At 37.9% G+C, this 15315-nt stretch overlaps 1 non-coding gene across 1 annotated transcript; it reads right to left on the bottom strand.

Annotated features, from left to right (window-relative positions):
- Nucleotides 1-741: 741 nt before the first annotated feature.
- Nucleotides 742-905, bottom strand: LOC126017045 (U1 spliceosomal RNA). The gene has a single exon (XR_007498721.1). It is a non-coding gene; the product is annotated as a U1 spliceosomal RNA (small nuclear RNA).
- Nucleotides 906-15315: the final 14410 nt, after the last annotated feature.

The following is a 15315-nucleotide window of genomic DNA, read 5'->3' as shown; positions in this document are numbered from 1 at the left end:
GCCCAGATAGATTCACTAATAAATTCTTTCAAACCTTTCAAGGGGAACTACCACCAATCCTGGCAAGACTCTTTCATGAAATCAAAAAAGGGGAACACTTCCAAATAGTCTTTATGAAGCCAGCATCACCTTGATTACTAAACCAGACAGAAATACTACCAAAAAAAATTTACAGACCAATATCCCTGATGAACACAGATGCAAAGATTCTCAACAAAATCCTGGCAAATAGGATTCAATGCCTCATCAAGTAGATCATTCATTATGATCAAGTAGGTTTCAGACCAGGAATGCAAAGATGGTTTAACATCCCTAAATCTATCAACATAATACACAACATCAACAACAAGAAAAATGAAAATCACATGATCATATCAATAGACGCAGAGAAAGCATTTGATAAGCTCCAACCCCATTCTTGATCAAAACTCTCAGCAAGATGGGAATGAAAGGAACCTTTCTCAATATAGTTAAGGCCATCTACCACAAGCCAGTGGCAAATATTTTTCTTTTTTTTTTTTTCTATGGGGTTGGCAACGTGCAAGGATAAGCCCTTGTGAGCTTTAGTTCCTAATGGAGCACAAGAAGAAAATGGGAAAAGAAAACATCACTTCCAGCTTTAGCTACTAACACCAGCGTTGAATAAGGGTCATAACAAACGGAGTACAAAGGAAATGTGTTTGGCAAGTTCTAGCATGCTGATACTTAGGACTAGCGAATTCTTTCATTGGACTTGTAAACCAGGGGAGAGCGCGAACACAGTCCCCCACTACCACAAATTATGCAATCGAATTTCCCACATTTGGGGAAATCGCAGGGGTCAGCACATCCGGAGTGCAATGGATAAGCCTCGCCCTGGGGAAACCACCTTCGTGATTATGGTATCTCCCCTGCCAGGTAATTATGCAAATATTCTTAATGGAGAACAACTAAAAGCCTTCCCTCCCTCTTAATTCTGGCACAAGGCAAGGCTGTCCTCTCTCACCACTCCTGTTTAACATAGCACTGGAAGTCCTTGCTATAGTGATCAGGCAAGAAAAAGATATCAAGGGAATCTAAATAGGAAAGGAAGAAGTCAAGCTCTCACTGTTTGCAGATGACATGATTCTCTACTTAGAAAACCCTAAAGACTCTATCAAAAAGCTTCTAGAAACAATGGACTCATACAGCAAGGTGGCAGGCTACAAAATTAACACATAAAAATCAATGGCCTTTCTATACACCAATAATAATAGGGAAGAAATGAACATTACGAAAATAACCTCATTCACATTAGTGCCACACAAACTCAAATATCTTGGAGTCAACTTGACTAAAGATGTGAAGGAACTATACAAAGAAAACTATAAAACTCTGCTCCAAGAAATAAGAGAGGACACAAAAATGGAAACACATGCCCTGTTCATGGTTTGACAGGATTAACATCATTAAAATGGCAATACTCCCCAAAGCATTGTACAGATTTAATGCAATTCCTCTAAAGATACCCATGACATACTTCAAAGAACTGGATCAGGCACTGTTGAAATTCATTTGGAACAATAAATACCCTCAAATAGCCAAAGCAATTATTGGGAAAAAGAATATGGGAGGCATTACTTTCCCCAACTTTAAACTGTTTACAAAGCAATAGTTATCAAAACTTCATGGTATTGGAATAAAGACAGACCCTCAGATCAGTGGAATAGGCTTGAATACTCAGAGAATGTTCCCCAGACATACAATCACGTAATCTTTGATAAAGGATCAAGAAGTCCTAAATGGGGGGCCCGGAGAGATAGCACAGCGGCGTTTGCCTTGCAAGCAGCCGATCCAGGACCAAAGGTGGTTGGTTCGAATCCCGGTGTCCCATATGGTCCCCCGTATCTGCCAGGAGCTATTTCTGAGCAGACAGCCAGGAGTAACCCCTGAGCACCGCCGGGTGTGGCCCAAAAACCAAAAAAAAAAAAAAAAAAAGAAGTCCTAAATGGGGCAAAGAAAGCCTCTTCAACAAGTGGTGGTCACACAACTGGCAGCCACTTGCAAAAAAGCGAATTCAGACCCCCAGCTAACATCATGTATGAAGGTAAAATCCAAATGGATTAAGGACCTCGATATCAGACCTGATACCATAAGATATATAGAACAACACGTAAGTAAAACACTCCATGACATTGAGGCTAAAGTTATCTTCAAGGAGGAAACCGCACTCTCCAAGCAAGTGAAAGCAGAGATTAACAGATGGGAATATATTAATCTGAGAAGCTTCTCTACCTCGAAGGAAATTGTGCCCAGGATACAAGAGCCACTCACTGTGTGGGAGAAGCTATTCTCCCAATATCCATCAGACAAGGGGCTAATATCCAAAATGTACAGGGCACTGACAGAACTCTACAAGAAAAAACATCTAATTCCATCAAAAAATGGGAAGAAAAAATGGACAGACACTTTGATAAAGAAGAAATACAAATGGCCAAAAAGCACATGAAAAATGCTTCACAGCACTAATCATTAGGGAGATGCAAATCAAAAGAAGTATGAGGTTCCACCTCATACCACAGAGATTGGCACACATCACAAAGAATGAGAACAAGCAGTGTTCGCGGGGATGCGGTGAGAAAAGAACTGTTATCCACTGCTGGTTGGAAAGCCGACTAGTTCAACCTTTCTGGAGAGCGATATGGATATTCCTCCACAAACTGGAAATTAAGCTCCCATACGGTCCAACTATACCACTCCTAGGAATATACCCTAGGAACACAAAAATACAATACAATAGCCCCTTCCTTACACCTATATTTATTGCAGCACAATTTATCATAGCAAGACTCTGGAAAGAACTAAGATGCCTTTCAACAGATGAATGGCTAAAGAAACTGTGGTACATATACACAATGGAATATTATGCAGCTGTCAGGAGATGAAGTCATGAAATTTTACAATACATGGATGTACATGGAATCTATTATGCTGAATGAAATAAGTCAGAGAAAAATGCAGAATGGTCTCACTCATCTATAGATTTTAAGAAAAGTGAAAGACATTTCTCAACAATTTTCAGAGACAAAAAAGAGGACGGCTGGACATTACAGCCGACATCATGAACCTCACCACAAAGAGTGATGAGTTTAGTTAGAGAAATACTAACTACATTGCGAACTATCCTAACAATGAGAATATATGAGGGAAGTAGAAAGCCTGTCTAGAGTACAAATGGGGGCAGGGAGGGGAGGTGGGATATTTGGGACATTGGTGATGGGAATGTTGCACTGGTGATGGGGGGGGTGTGTCAGATGACTGAAACCCAACCACAATCATGTTTGTAACCAAGGTGTTTAAATAAAAATATTAAAAAAAGAACAGAATATAACATTTTATTTTTATTAAGTTTATTTTTATTAAGTTTAAACATAGGATACATATTTTTTGGTCATGAACTTCCAGTTGGTGTTATTCAAGATACCTGTATACAAGTTCTGGCCATAGGGGTGAAGTGGGCCCTCTATAGCTGATCCATATCCTGGATTTAGGGGATCATAATGTGGGATGATACTTTTGATCTTGGAGAGAGGTGTTCTCTAGATGAATCTTACAGGTAGCATCCTGGATATTTTCTATATAGGTCAGGGATTCTAGACTGTAGTAATTCTCTCAAAGGTCATTTCTGTAGCTGAATGCATTTAGCATGGCAGCATTAGTGGACCCACTGATATCTAGGCATGTATGGGCTACTGGCTTTACTTTTTCCCCGTTTCGGGCAGCAGCAGCAGCATCTGCGAAGTCTACAGATAACTCTTTTGAATTGGTTTTTAAGGGACTTCGCTGCAGGAGTGGAAGACATGGGGTCATCCTGAGACTTGTGGGGGACCACTCTCTTCCTGGCTCTGGGCTGCAGTGGCTTACGAATTTCAGGTGGGGACAGGCTGCCGGACCACTCACCACCATCCCTGGCTGTTTCTGTGATGGGACAGGGTTGAATTAAGTGGCAGGGGGGCCTCTCTGTGATGCTGGGGCTCCTTGGGACAGTATTTCCTGTTGGGGGGATATCATTGAAGATGCGCTGCAGCACGGGACTAGACTTTTGGGGCTGGGAGGGGCTTGGCAGGGCCCCAGAAGGGAGCTTTTCAGGCTGGTCATTTGGGCTCTCCAGATTCTCATGGTCCATGGGTGGTGTCACTTTTCCTGAGTCAACGGATTGGGTTGGTATGAGGTGACAGCTGGCGATGGCGTGTGCCCTGCCCGGGAGTCTGCAGAGGACACAGAGCACAGGAATGAACCAGGATGGAGAGGAAAGGATCCTGGGGGCCCTGGCTCAGGTGGGGCCCAAGAAATCCCTCCCCACTACCCCTCCCAGCCTCGTCCAGTGATGTCACGGTACCCCAACTGCCACCTGAAGTCCCAGTACCCCCAACTGCCCCAGGGCCAATGACATGGCACCCGTTTCCATGGCTCCCCCCACCATGTGTATTGCAGGTAGGCCTAGGCCCTTAATGGTTGCAGGAGAATTAGTCACCTGGTCAGGGGGCGATGCAGCCATGAGGTCTTCTTCTCTAGACCCTCAAGAGAAATTTTTCTTTCTGCAATAAGGAGGGACTACATCAGTGGGTGGCAGCAGAGCTTCTCTTCAAGGGTTCAGAGGTGACCCAGGTCAGTTCTGTCTGAGCCCCCAGGATCTGCCCAACCACCACAATCACCCAGAGAGGCAACTGCTTCTGGCAAGGGCATGTCCAACCATCTTCAGGGTTCCCAAATCCACCCAGGCAGCCCCAAGGACAGAGTTCCCTCAGGGGACCTGTCATATATCCTCAGGGAATGTGGCCAATTCGAGGCACAATTTCCTGCCCCCCCCCCCCCCGGAGGGTAGCAGCTACTCCCCAGCCCTCCCTGGGATGGGCCAACGGGACTCCCCAAACTCCCTCAGGATTTTTCTTTTCTTCCATGGGCTGTTCCTCATGGCCCAGGGTTCGCTGAGGATGTCTACACTGACATCCTCAGAGTTCATGGCCTGGGACTTGATGGCAGGAGAGGAGGGTGCCCCTTGGAGGGTTCAGAAAGCAGCTCCTTACCCCTTCTTTTCCAGCCCCGCCTCTTGCCACCTTGCCTTGCCACCCTGCATATCTGAGAAGAAAAGGGAGAGTGAGGTGGGCCTCTGGACAATTAAGAAGCCTCATCTGAGCAGCACAGTGAACTCAGGGTCAGATCTCTTCCTTGATTACTTACAAAGATCCTAAAACCTTTGATTCTCCTCAGAGAGAGGCCCAGACTCTTGGTGCCAGCCAAGCTCTGACAAAGAAACTCATAGAACCAGGTCCTGATCCATGTCCTTCCTCAGGAAGAACCCTGGTCCCCTCTGCTGAGAGTCTCTTAGAAACTCATCTAAACTGTCCTAGAAGCTCAACAAAATTGACCCCCACATGGGTCTGTGGCTTGTGTGTTCTGCAGAACTGAGCCTCCAAAGAAACAAAAGCCAGTTCTCTACCAGCACTGCCTGTGGATGTTTTCTCTCAGACCCAGCTATAACATCCCAAGAGTCTCTGCACATGGTGTGAAATTGGCTCTCCCTTCACTCCTCATTCCTGCTCCTTGAGTCTTTGAGAGAAGTAATATGCTACCCTTCCTTCAGACTCCCAATCTTTGTTTCTCTGGTGTTTCCATCTTAGATACTGGCCTGTTACTAAATCCCCTGTGTCCTTACCTTGCAACAGATTAATAGAATTAAAAAAATCCAAATAAATTCAACCAAACAAACATTTTCTGCCTCCATTTTCAAAATTTGCCAATGGCAATTGAGCCTAGAACCTGAAGGCCCTGTTTATATAGGGTCAGTGACATCATCGGCACTGAAGTCACAATGGGCCACAGGACAAGTAGGGGATGCCATAGTCATGGAAACCACAGACCCTACCAACTCGACTACTATTACTACTATTAATTCTTAGATTGATTTTTAAAAAGTATCAGCAAAAAAAGATAAAGTAATTAATTACCATTTAGTAAGTGTATTATATTGTCAATAAGGGAATTTAACAATGCTTCCTGAGATAATCATATTGAAGGTTTAAATAATTTACTACAATCACCAGTGACTATAATACTGAAAAGTCTCACACACTTTAACTCCTGTGATTATGCTTTTTCTTACTCTATCTCACTTAGCCATCCTTCCCATAATTTTCAACTTTCATAATATATATAATAATGATGAAACTTCAATTTCTACTTCATAGTAGCTGGTTTACAGAACCACCTGGTGATCCTTTTTAACGAAGTTGCTGCCTGTGTATTTTACTTGAGAAATATTTTGAAAAATATTTTCTAATGGTGACTTTATTTGGCCTGTGTAATTTGGTTTGGACTCCATTTTCATGAATTTTCTGTTTGAGTCAGTGATTTTCACAGTCCTTTTAGAACTCAGACAATCTCAGAAAGAAATCCTGTTTGCTAAAAATTATAAATTACTCTATTTCATTCTGAGTGTTAAAGACTGTTACCAGACAGTAAGACCAAACAGAGTTATTCAAACTCTATTTGATTTTGACCAAAAATAAATTCAACCATTACTCTGTGTGTGTGATACATTGTCAAACATGTTTCCTAGTGAATTTTAAGGTGGTCAACTACAAAGTAGTTGGTGTTAGAAAGTCCAGCTCTTTAAAATATAGAATATTATCTTTGCTATTATTGAATTTTTATCCTAATCTAAGGATATATATTTTAATATTCTGTTGTGATCTGAAGTTTGTGATGAGTATCCCTTTTTCAAACATTTTATGAAGATTTTATATCTATATGTATCTGTATATATAACCTACATTCAGATTCCTCAGTCTACTTTAGAGTCCTAGTGAAACTTTTGAGATTTTTAGATCATTTTTCTTTTCATGATGGTGTAATAGTCTTGTAACATTTTCTACATCAATAAACCTTCGAAAACTAAAAAAAAAAGTAGAATGAATATTTAGAGGAAACAATAAGCAATATGGTCATATAATATGCTTCTAGAAATTTCTATTGTAAGTGGGAAACTTTTTCAGCATAGGGAGAGTTCTATAATACATGGGCTTCCTTTTTGTAATACAACTCTTAGCTGTGCAAATCAGGACATCTTGTTTCCCACAGGATCTCTGGTATTGCTGGATGACCAACTTCTGCTTTACCTGTTATTTGCTCATTGGTCTTCCAATGCTTTCTTTTAACCTGCTTTATGGATGATACTATTACCTCTCCTCCTTCATAAAATTGAAGTTTCTATAGGAATGATCTTAACATTTATTGTTTAGGTTGAATAGCTTTTATGATTGGAAATATTTCCTGAAATTTCTGAAATAATGTTCTCTACTATTATTTCTAGTTACAGGCAAGCTTGTTCCCTGGCAAAATAATGGTTCTTTATAGTTTATTTTTCACCTTTCAAATAATTGCAGGCTTTTCTTTCATCTTGAAATGTTAAATATTTATTTCCATTGACCTTTTTATTTGAATCACACTTGGGGATTTTGTTCTGCTTTGTTGTTCTCAGACTTTTCTATATTGAATAAAGGCATCAGATTAGGCATCTGTTTCCAACTTAGCTCCAATAAAGTTAGATGAAATGAATGTGGAATTTCTTCTACTCATATGACTGTGCCTCTACATTATTAGGACATTGGAAATATATTGATGACAGGTTTCATTTAAATTCTCAAAGCACATACATTCTGTATCACTTTGAGAATCTTCCTTTTTACTTCCCTGAATTTTTAATTGTGACAGTTTATTTATTACCATGTTGTCTTTACTATATTAGCAACAGCTCTTAATTTAGCATCATCTGCAAACTTCATTTAAGTACCATTTGCTGTCTCTGCAAGATCATTAATAAAGATGTCAACCATAGCATCTGAGAAACTCACTGCAGCATTTTATCTGAGGAAAAAAGAGAAGATGGAGAGAAAGTTTTCCCGATAAAAAAAAAATGCTGAGATACTTCCCTTTTCTGCTTGACTTTTGAGACCCTCTCAAGTGTCTGTTGTGGAGCAACAATACCTTTCTCAGACTTGACTGCCTACTGCTTCTTGTCATGTTTTCACTGTGTTAAAATGAGTTTTCTTAAATTAAAAAGAAACAACAACTCTAGTTTGTGTTAAATCAACAGAAAAAAATGTCAAATATTTCAAAAAATTTGAAATGTTGATACTTGGGAAGTCAAAGAACTGAGCAGTAAGATATTTGGTTTTAGAAAAAAAAATATACTGGAGGGAGAAAGATGTGTTTTCCTAAGAGTTGGGTGTGGATAGAAAGCTGCCTCAAAAGAGAAAGGAACATTTACTATCCCAATTGTGATTTGATTGAGATTTATATATTTCTCTTTTTATCTGTTGTGATCAAGGTACCCTAGAGTTTTCTACTTTCTGAGTGGTCTTGGTTTGAGTGTTAAATAAATGCTTCTGAGGTTTATGGAAGCCCTCAAATTCTTTATTTTAAACCATGGGTAAACTTTGTAACTACAACAATAAGGAGCATTTTCCTTTTTTACTCTTTTTCTTTTTTAGTCTTCAAGATATATAGACACAGATATGTCACCTAGGTTCAGTTTATCTGACTTTTTCAACTCTCCAAAGTCGAACCAAGAAGGAGGAGCCAAGCATAAATGAAAAATCTTTGTGAAGCATATTGGTTCTGATTTTATATACAGTTCCGTCTCATTGCTGGCAAGATGATATTTGCAGGTGGTTATTTTGTGGTTTGTTATAATTCTATTTCTTTTTAAACATTTCTAATATCATACAAGCATTAGTTTTTGTTTTAGAAATTTAGTTTAAGCAGGTAGAAATTTTGCAGGGTAGAAAGCAGAATTTGCTTGAGAGCAGAAGCATTTAATGCCATTTGGCACGATGCACAAGTTTAGATTTTTATTTTCTTGAAAGTTATGGAAAGAAAGGTGAAAGGTTTACACAAATGGGAAGATCAGAAAAAAAAATCCAGAGGCCTTACTGCAGGGATCTTGGGATCTGTTCCCTGGAGTCTTATTAGATTGAGAGTTGGAACTTGCGACAGAAAAAAACCAGGGTGAAATCTCTGTTAAGCAGTTTCAAAATAATCCTACACCTTGTGCACTACCCAGACACTAAAGTCTGGTGCCTATTTACTATTGATGCCAATGGGGGTGAGGGAGGGTCTGTAAAAGACCTGACAAGCCACTAGAAAAATGTCTGTTTTCTTGGCACCCAGATCATAGAGAACTTATAGTCATATTTAAATAGAATTATAGATAATAAGGTAATACAATTACCTTTCCCCACCTCTATTTGTGGCCTGAGATTTATTCTTGAATCTATTTCCTCCCTAACTAAAGTAAATAACTGGGTTACTGACAGTAACAGTGTTTCACCAAGGATGCATTATATTCTAGTGGCTGCTGAAGTGGTTATTGCCCCCAAGCTTCCTTGTCTCCATTTTGCTTTAAGACAGTAGAGTATCATCCCACATTATTTGCTAGTTTCCTTTACCATTATGCTTTACCTTGTAACCAAATTCGGGCTAATGGAATATGAAGGGAATATGTATAAGCAATGTGAGCAACTTTTTGTTCTACCATCTTAAAAATAAACTTGTTTGAACTTGCTGCTCTTTCCCTTTCTTTCTATAGGATAGAGCAGGAACAAAATGGCACTAACTTAGTTTTAATCATGCAGCATGAAGAATAACCCAGAGAAGGAGGAGTACCAAGATTAAAAAAAAAAAAAAAACTGGTTTTCTGAATGGTCTTGCAAAGCACATCTACTCAACAGGCCTAACCTAGATTAGCCTAAATGATTATATGAGAGGGAAATTAGCTTCTGTTGTTGAAACCATTGTAGTTTTGTTTATTTTTTTAAAAAGCAACTTAACATTTACCTTAACATATATAGTGAACATTATTAGTTGATTATCTTTGTCAAAAATATAATCATGTCAGTATTTTCTAGTGAAGAATTAGAGTTTAAATTATAAAATTTTTAGAAGATTTGATATTTTTATTTCTGGTGATAACATGCAAGCATTAGCTTTATTCTTGAATTTTACATTTAATTTATAATTAACAGCTTCCCCTCTTTTTCCAATATCACTAAATATTATTTTGAAACTTCTTTTCAAATGATACATCTGGATATAAATAATTTATTAATGACTCACATGTTGTTAGGTATTTAAATCAAATCAGGTATTTTTTTTTTGCTATTTGCAGTGTTGCCATAAATATGTTGACACATAAATTTTGGTTTTTATATGTTATATTTTCTAATAATGGAATTTTAGAAGTAGAAAATACTTTAGTACCTTACCTCTTTTTAAAATTCCAGTCCATTCAACATTCAGATTCGGACAGTTTTACTATAAAAATTTGTTCCTAGTTATTCATAAAGCAAAATATTTTAAACCAACTCTTGTTCAAATTTGCCTCTAGAATCAAATCTACTTTACAGTAGGATCAAATGCCATACTTACTAGCCCATAATTTACCTTTTACAACTTTATGTTTTATTATGCCTATGTATGAACACTAAGTTCTCATGCAAACATTCTGCTCCTTAATCTAAACCTTCTAGTTTTTATGCCCTTTTACACAAATGAAGCACATTTTTCTCTTCTGTTCATAGTCACACCCAACTACTAGTAAAGAAGACACTTAACATTTACCTTTTCTTTGTAGGTTTTCTAGAGCTTCACTCCATTCCACAACTATTGGAGCACTTTTGTTTTCACTAATGCATTTAACATTTACACCATGTGATACTTCTAGAATGGCCCTACATTTCTACCTTTGCATATTTTTAAGCTTTTAATCATATATAGGTGATAAAGATATTTTTTGAAGTTAACTTCTTTGCCATAACCTCATTAAAATTAGCATTGACTTCAGGGACTCAGAAAACCTTCAGCCAAGCTGATTAACAATAAATGAAATTCTTAGTCAAGGGCAAACAATGCAAACTAGCTAATAATGAGAAGAATGCTGTTGAACAGAACTAAGAGACCACATTTTGGTCTCTTGAAGGAATGAAACTAGACTTAAGAAACGGGTGGTGTTGGATCATGCTAAGGCACAGAAACAGAGCAAAGTAATTCAAACAAAGATTCCAAGAAAGTAAGGGTGATAGATTTTGTCATATTTAATAGCTACCTTAGGGATAAGAGAGATAGTAGAGTAGAGAAGGAGTTTGTTTTGCATGCAATCAACAAGGACTCTAGCTTTGGCATCCCATTCTGCCATGAGTGATTGCTGATCACAGAGCTAGGAGTGATCTTTGAATGAAGAGCCAGGAGTGATTCCTGAGAGTAGAGCCAGGAGCAAACCCTGAAGACCTCTAGGTGTGGCCCCAAACCAAATCAAAATAAAACAAATTTGCTGCTTCAGTGTCTCCTGTTGTTCTCATATTTTGATTATACGATATAGAAAATACAGAATATTTATTTTATCCTTTGAGAAAGCCTTAAAATAAAACACTAGTTTGCTTACATTATTTCAAAGAGACAATGTAAAGACTTTAAAAAGAAGCTATGGCACTTGTTTTTCACAAGGCCAGCCCTTTTCTTTTTGATCTACAGAAACTATGTGGTGCCTTAACTAGCACCAGAATTGATATCCTGAGCACAAAGTCAGGAGTGAGCTCTGAGAACCACCAAATATGGCTCAAAAATCTGCCACCATCTCTCTACAAATAACTTTAAAGAAACTTGAAAAGAATAAATCCAACCAGGGACCCAACTTCCTTTTTTGTTGGAAGAAAAGCCCATACTTAGTGTCTCTCATGCAGTTTTTTCCTCTAAGTTGGTTTGAGCTATTGCTTAACACTTTCAGTCTCATCACAGTCTTTTATTTCTATCATAAATGATATCCTCTCCCAAAATGCACACATCACATACAGATTATTACAACTTCAACATTTATATGGATATGATTAGATTTGATTCCTAGTTTTGTCATTTTCTGGCTATGAGATCTCCCTATAAAGTGAGAGGATTATACTAGAAGACAGTTACAAAGCTGTTTATGCCATTGGGATTAGAAACCATGATTAACCACCAGGGGAAGAAATTTGAGTTATGGCCTAACAATTACAGTCATAATTTTCCCACTGAGCAAGAGCCTTGCATAGAATAAGAATATAGAATTTTTAATAAAGCTAAGCTCATAAATTGAGTAGGTAAAATATTACTCTTTTCGGGACTGTAATACATAACATGTTATTTAGACATATTATGTGTTTACACAAAGTATTGTTTATAATGAAAAAGGTAAAATAAGAAGGTAATTGAAAAATACTATAAAATAAAATAAAAAAAAGATATTTAAGGTAATTATATAGTTCGTTATGAAATTTTATATTTATTTACTTATTTGTTTGGTTGCCACACCCAGTGGTGCTTAGGACTTACTCCTAGTTCTGTGTTCAGTGGTTACTCCTGGAGGTGCTCAGGGAAACATATGTAGTAGCAGTAAACTATGTTTAGTGCAAGCATCTTAACCCTTGTATTGTCTGTCTGACACCAATTTTTTTTTAATTTAACAAATATTTATTTGTGAAAAGTAAATACCAAGTATTCTCACTTATGGAATTCTTACTGTGTGGTCAATATTGTACATATTATATGCTTCATATTAAAAATCTATAAGGCTTATAATGCTAGTTACACAATATCTTTCATCTGAAGGGAAAATTGTGGTTTAGAAGATAAAGGGCCTGGAGTACAGTGAGTAGAGCATTTGTGTTGAGCTTGAGCCAACTGACACAAGCTCAATCCCTGGCATTTTATATGTTCTCCTAAAACTGCCCAGAGTGATCTCCGAGCTCAGAATTAGAAATAAGCCTTGCACACTTCCGGGTGTAACTCATGAACAAAAACAAAAATGAATAAGAAGAAGATAGGAAATAAAAAAATACCTTGATTCATATCTAAAGATATGCATACAAATCAACTCTCAGCATAAATACATGTCAAACAACATTGTTTTTTTATAACTCCCTTTTTACATGTGTGAGTTACAACACAAATCTTACATAAAAAGAGGGTTTTATGTTTTTTTTGTGTGTGTGTGCTCATTCATACCTGTTAAAATGGAATCTCCAGAATCTTTTAAAGTTCAACCTAGTTATTTCTAGCAATGTCCAGAGGCTATTTTGCCTGTGCTAATGACCAAATCTGATTGGCCACCATGAGGTGTGGTAATTACTGGGGGTCAGATAATTGAAAGGACTCTGAGGGCTCTAACAAGGTTTATGGATGAAAGATTTATTGCAAGCAAAGGATGCATAACACCAGGAGCAAGAAAACACAAAGCAGCATTACAAAGCCTTCAAAAACCTGGGCAGTTTTGAGTCTCCATTCTCATATGCATAGACTCTGCTTCATCATGTAATCATGAACCAACATATGAATGAGATAACTGTCTTAGTGAAGACCAGACACAAATGAGCTTGGAGGTCTTTTATACTTTACTAATCACAAAGCCCAAGTCACATGGAATGAACAGGTAAACCAGGTGGGAACTATCAATCTATATATTTTCACTAAACAAAGCAAACAAGCTGGTACCAGATGCCTTCAGGGAAGTTCTGGACTTTAAACAGCACATTATAAATCATTAGCTACTGTATTTCATTCCTATCTTGGCCAACGGGTCTGTAGCTTGACTTTAGGCATCCCTGGAGATCTTTACAAATGAGCTATAATTTAAACTTATTCCTCCATATGTAGATTTGTCATTTAAGAATTATTTCCTTTGCTTTGGCTAGCACTAGCCAATAAATTTTCTGTTCTTGATCTGTGATATTCCATATGGTGGCAACTAGTGGCTGTTGCACACTTGATATGTGGCTAGTATGACAGAACTAAATTTTACTTCAGTTTAATGAGTACCATGTGGATAATGGTGATCATATTATACAGCATGACTCTGAGCTTCCCAGGACGGGGCTTGACTGGGCTTACCCGGCGCCACTGATATTTTCATTTAATAACATCTCTTTAAGATAGTGCTTTTCATGACAGGTATTGCTACCACTTCTCTGGAGTCTAGTTTGGTTCACTAGGTACTGCCATGCCCTTTGTGGAGTATTGTGGTAGATATTTTGGTGCACCACGGTGAGTAATAGATATTGTTGATTACTGGGCCAGCAGCTATCTACAGCCTTACTCACTATAGATACTAAAATAGAACATTTCATTTTTCCATTCTCTTTTGCATAAGTATGTGACTGAACATTGGTGAATAAAACCTAAAGAAAGGCTTGCTGTAGTTGTTGAGACTGTCTTCCTTTGTAATACAGCAAAGATGAATCACTTTTGTGATAGTCAAGTTGAGGCAGCACTGGGGACAAATGGATGGTGAAGATACAAGTGGAGTTTAGAATTTGGTGCTTAAGGCCATTGTTATAATCCAAGAAACAACTAATCTCCAATTTCTTAGTAAGTTTAGTGATAAAAGTGTGTCTCAAATCTCACTGTGCTTTTAGATATAATTTCTTTTCTCAAAGACATGTGGGCTGAAGTAGAAAGCAATTTTAATCAATAGCGTCCTATTTTACTCACAAATTTTAGACTATTCAGGACACTCAGAATTATTTCTTTCTAGGCTTTATTATATAAATATTAATAAGAGATAAAGAAAGTGGGAAGTCAAAGCATAAAGATTTATAACAGACTAGCATATGAAGCTGGCCTGAGCAAGACTTGAACTGAAATCACTGTAGTTAAGTGTTGGATCACTGCTGGGAAAGCAAAGCAAACAACACAACAGTAACAATGAACAGAAAGAAGAAAAAGTAAAATACAGGCTATGTAAGTTAAAGCCAGTATTGCCAGACAGAGAAATATTTCTGACTTAAAAGAGGGGCCAGTGACATAGTATAAGTCAAGAGTTTAGCCACATTCCTTGTAGGCAATTGACCTTGGTTTGATTTCTGGCACCATATGGTTATTTGAGCAATGAGCATCAGCAGATGCAGCTCTTTTGTCCATAAGAACTCCTGGGTGACAGTATCAGTGTCACTGCAAGTATCCAACAGCACTTCAGCCTTGTGTTCTCTCATTGAACCATCATCCAAGTTGGCATTATCTCTGTTTCATCTTCCTGAAGCAGTTTCTGCCAAAACTTTGTGATCTCCAAATAGACAAGTTGCTTTCTATGCTGAATATCTTGCAGGTTTGTTATTTTGTTTTTATATAATCTGATAATTTGAGATATGAAACTAGTTATAGGCTTTAGAATTCCATGTCTTTTTGATAGATTAGAAGTACTTCTTGGGCCCGGAGAGATAGCACAGCGGTGTTTGCCTTGCAAGCAGCCGATCCAGGACCAAAGGTGGTTGGTTC

This window comes from Suncus etruscus, chromosome 8 (assembly GCF_024139225.1).
Source record: "Suncus etruscus isolate mSunEtr1 chromosome 8, mSunEtr1.pri.cur, whole genome shotgun sequence".
Lineage (NCBI taxonomy): Eukaryota > Metazoa > Chordata > Mammalia > Eulipotyphla > Soricidae > Suncus > Suncus etruscus.
The sequence above is the reverse complement of the archived record's forward strand: the minus strand, read 5'-3'. Positions and strand labels throughout refer to the sequence as shown.